This window comes from Colobus angolensis, unplaced genomic scaffold (genome assembly GCF_000951035.1).
Source record: "Colobus angolensis palliatus isolate OR3802 unplaced genomic scaffold, Cang.pa_1.0 Scaffold595, whole genome shotgun sequence".
Lineage (NCBI taxonomy): Eukaryota > Metazoa > Chordata > Mammalia > Primates > Cercopithecidae > Colobus > Colobus angolensis.
In genome coordinates this window covers 345620-350876 of record NW_012119543.1, presented here as the reverse complement: position 1 = coordinate 350876, position 5257 = coordinate 345620, and positions in this window count along the sequence as shown.

Here is a 5257-nt window from a genome sequence, read left to right as displayed (position 1 = left end):
GAGTCTCTCTCTGTCACCCAGGCTGGGGTGCAGTGGCACGACCTTGGCTCACTGCAACCTCCACCTCCCAGGTTCATGTAATTCTCCTCCCTCAGCCTCCCGAGTAGCTGTGATTACAGGCATGTGTCACCATGCCCAGCTAATTTTTTTTTTTTTGAGACGAAGTCTTGCTCTTGTCACCCAGGCTGGAATGCAGTGGCATGATTTCGGCTCACTGCAACCTCTGCCTCCCAGGTTCAAGCTATTCTCCTGCCTCAGCATCCTGAGTAGCTGCGATTACAGGTGCCCACCACCATGCCTGGCTAATTTTTGTACTTTTAGTAGAGACGGGGTTTCACCATGCTGGCCAGGCTGGTCTCGAACTCCTGACCCAGGTGATCCGCCCACCTTAGCCTCTTAAAGTGCTGGGATTACAAGCGTGAGTCACTGCGTCTGGCCTTTTTTTGTTTTTTTTTTTTGGAGAGATGGGGTTTCACCATGTTGGCCAGGCTGGTTTCAGACTCCTGACCTCATGCGATCTGCCCGCCTTGGCCTCCCAAAGTGCTGGAATTACAGGCATGAGCCACTGCCATCCCTTTTTCATATATGTTTGTGTGGTCTTTACAACTGCCCCATGAAGCAGGCATCAATCTCCATTTCACCCACAAGAGACTGTGGCTCAGATGCCCAAACTCACACAGCTTTAGTGGCGGCTGAGGATGTGAAGCTGGCTTTCCGAGGCCTTGATAAGCCTCAGCAATAACAAGGTTGACTGATACTTGAGTAGTTACTATGTACTAAGACCTGTTCTATCACGATACATAGATCCATCCATCTATACATACATATACAGCTGACCCTTGAACAATGGGGAGGAGGGAGTGTTAGGAACACCAACCCCCGACACAGCTGAAAAACTGCATATAACATTGGATTTCCCCAAAGCTTAACTACCAACAGCTTACTGTTGACGGGAAGCCTTACTGATAACATAAAGTTGATCAACACATTTTTTAAAAGTTATACATATTCTACTCTGTATTCTTAACAATAAAGTAAGCTAGAGAAAAGAAACCATTATTTAGAAAACCAGGCTGGGCATGGTGGCGCACACCTGTAGTTCCAGCTAGTTGGGAAGCTGAAGCAGGATGATCACTTGAGCCTAGGAGGTTAAGGTTGCAGTGAGCTGAGATCCCGTCACTGCACTCCAACCGAGGTGACAGAGACCCTATCTCAAAAAAAAAAAAAGGAAAAGGAAAGAAAACCAGGCCGGGTGCAGTGGCTCACACCTGTAATCCTAGCACTTTGGGAGGCCAAGGCAGGAGGATCCCTTGAGTCCACGAGTTTGAAACAAGCCTGGGCAACATGGTGAATTCCTGTCTCTACAAAAAATACAAAAATTAGACAGGAGTAGTGGTGCACACCTGTGGTCCCAGATACTCAGGAAGCCGAGTTGGGAGGATCACTTGAGCCTGGAGGTCAAGGCTGCAGTGAGCCGAGATTGTGCCACTGCACTCCAGCATGGGTGACAGAGCAAGACACTGTCTCAGAAAAAAAGAGAAGATCATAAGGAAGAAAATATATTTAGTGGATCATCATAAAAGTCTTCATCCTCATCATCTTCATGTTGAGTAGGCTAAGGCAGAAGAGGAGGAGGGGTAGAAAGAGGAGGAAGGAGAGGGGGAGGAGAGGTTCGTCTTGCTGTCTTAGGAGTGCCAAAGAAGTGGTGGAGGAGATGGAAGGGCAGACAGAAGAGGCAGGCACATTTTATCTTTTAAAATCCATTTATAGACTCATCCAGTTCAAACCTGTATTGTTCAAGGGTCAGCCGTATGTATAATTTAAACCTCATAACAACCCAATGAAGTAGTTGAGACTGGCTCATCTGATGTTGACTCATTAGACTCTTCAACCCAGAACATATTTACACTTCAAAAAGTAAAAAGGAAGGCTAGTGGTGGTGGCTTACACCTGTAATCTCAGTGCTTTGGGAGGCCAAGGTGGGGGGATTGCTTGAGGCTAGGAATTCAACATCAGCCTGGGCAACATAGCAAGACCCTGTCACTACCAAAAAAAAAAAAAAATTAGCCAGGCATGGTGGTGTGCACCGGTAGACCCAGCTACTCGGGAGGCTGTGGCAGGGGGAACCCTTCAACTCAGGAGTCTGAGGCTACAGTGAGCTATGATCACACCACTGTACTCTGGCTCGGGTGAAAGAGTGAAAGCCTGTCTCTCAAAATAAAATAAAAACAAAAAGCTTTCAATTTCTAAAAACCTTGCATTCTGAGACAGGCCATGAATATAAAATCTTCCAGGAAGCCTTGAAATACACCAAAGCTTGGCATCTTATATAAACCATATATTGTTTTTAATTAACCAAAGATAGAAATTTCTGGTTTTTATCAAAAGAAGATAAGCATCCTCCAATGAGAATTGATGACATCTATATAATAAATTGAACAATAAGCACCACCTTATTTTTTTATTATTTTTTTTTTGAGATGGAGTGTCGCTCTGTTGCCCAGGCTGGAGTGCAGTGGTGCGATCTCGGCTAACTGCAAGCTCCGCCTTCCAGATTCACGCCATTCTCCTGCCTCAGCCTCCCGAGTAGTTGGGACTACAGGCGCCCACCACCACGTCCAGCTAATTTTGTTTTTGTATTTTTAGTAGAGACGGGGTTTCACCATGTTAGCCAGGATGGTCTCGATCCCCTGACCTTGTGATCTGCCCGCTTCAGTCTCCCAAAGTGCTGGGATTACAGGCATGAACCACTGCACCCGGCCACCACTTTCTCTTTTTATCTGTCAGTTGTTAGTTGGTTGTTCTGACAGCTAGACTCCTTTGTTATGAAATTTGTACATTAGACTTTTCTCTTTGGGAGTACCATTCTCATTCCCATTATTTCAGAAACTGGGACACAGAGAAGTTCGGTAACTTGTCTAAGGATAGGGATAGAAGAGGTCAGAGAGAATGTTCGAGTCTCACTGTGTTGCCCAGGCTGGAGTGCAGCTGGGATGGGGAACCAGGGAGCCTGTTCCCCTAAGCCCTGCTCTGACTTGCCCAGCCAGTACTTGACTTGTAAGCACCCGCTTTGCTGAAGTTGTTCGCTCTGTATACTTTATGACCCCTTACTTTTTTTTTTTTTTTTCTAGCTCTGTCCTAGCTACTGAGAATACAGAAGATTTATTTTAAAAGTGCAGTCACTGCTCGCAGGAGTTTAAACTTTTAAATGAGGGCATCAGACAAGCAAACAGGCAGTGATAATAGGGCATGTTGGAGCCATGACAGAGGGATGCAAAGGACTGTGAGAGCCTGGAGGAAGCGCCTCACTCAGTCCTAAAGGTCAGGGAAGGCCACCTACAGGTGGGACACTGGAGCAGTCTTGAACATCAAGTGGGGCAGCCTGGATAAGAGAGACTCTGTCTCAAAAAGAAAGAAAATCAAGTAGGGACCTGGGCACAGTGGCTGATGCCTGTAATACCAGCTCTTTCAGAGGCTGAGGCAGGCAGACTGCTTGAGCTCAGGAGTTCAAGACCAACATGGGCAACACAGCGAAACTCTATCTCCACAAAAATAAAATTAAAAATACAAAAATCGGCCAGGCGTGGTGGCTTGTGGCTACAGTCCCAGCTACTTGGGAGGCCAAAGCAGGAGGATGACTTGAGCCCAGGAGGCAGTGGTTGCAATGAACCATGACTGTGCCACTGCCACTGCACTGTAGCCTGGTCAACTGTCTCAAAAAAGAAAAGAAAAGAAAAGAAAAAGAAAAGGCTGGGTGTGGTGGCTCATGCCTGTAATCCCAGCACTTTGGGAGGTTGAGGCAGGAGAATCACTTGAGGCCAGGAGTTTGAGACCAGCCTGGCCAACATGGTAAAACCCTGAATCTACTAAAAATATAAAAATTAGCTGGGCGTGGTGGCGCATGCCTATAGTCCCAGCTACTCCAGAGGCTGAGTGTGAGAATCACTTGAACCCGGGAGGCAGAGGTTGCAGTGAACCATGACTGCACCACTGCACTCCAGCCTGGGTGACAGAGCAAGGCTCTGTCTCAAAAAAAAGAAAAGAAAAAGAAAAAGAAAAATAGGATGAGTTGGGTGGGGAAGGACAGGACCCCATTATAACTGTTAATTACTCCAAAATATAGTGGCTTAGCACAACGACATTTTACTTTACTTTTTCATGGTTTTGGAAATTGGCTGGTATGATTCTCTCAGGATCTCTGATACAGTTGCAGGGAGATAGGGGCTGGTACTTGATTCATCTTAAAGGCTTCACTGGTATCTACCGGTTGACACTAGTTGTTGGCTGGGCCCTCAGCTGGGGCTGTTGACCAGAACAATCCATGTTGCCTCTTCATGTAGCCCAGACTTCCTGATAGCACAGAAGCTGGGTTCCAACAGCAAGTCTGGGGCTACACTTTCTGGGAACAAGGAAGAAGCTATCTCACCCAGACTTGGAAGTGACACGGCCTCACTTTCACCATAGTCACAAGCCCTCCCAGATTGAAACGGAGAGGTTCTACCTCTCACCAGGAGTGTCAAAGTCACCTTGCAGGAAGAGGATGTGGGATGGGAAATATTGTGACCATTCTGGAAAACACCATCTGCCACAAAGACCTATAAGGACCTAAGTACTGAAGAGATTACACTCCTCCCACCATCCAAATGTATTTCAAATACAAACAACTCTAGACCATAAAATAGGGGCAATGCAGCCCAATAAAGTATCAATTTCCCCATAACTCCTTCCATGCTTTTTCTGCTGGTGGTGGAGGGGACAGGGTGTCAACCATCCAATACTGTAAAGATATATTATTTTTCCTCACTCTCTTTTTTTAGGGGATTGCCTCTGCTTTGCTGATGCCCTAAGTGTGTGCTCAAACTATATGGTGGATGCTGCAGCCTGGGGGAAGTGTGTTTTGGGCAGAGGAAGCAGCACATGAAAATAAGTTAAGCAGCATGGTTAGGTACACTCGGATGGGGAGAAACCAGAGGGAGAATGGTGAGACATGATGCTGAAAGGCTGATAAGAAACAGATCAGGAAGAGCCTTGTGGACCAATCATAATACTGAGCACCAATAACAACAGCATGCATTCTTTTGTTCTTAGTATTCTAAGCGCTTTTCATAAACACATGTTTAACCACTCAACAACCCTGGGACGTAGGTAATATCATTTTTTTTTTTTTTTTTTGAGACAGTCTTGCTTTGTTGCCCAGACTGGAGTGCAGTGGCGTGATCTTGGCTCACTGCAACCTCTCCTGGGTTCAAGCGATTCT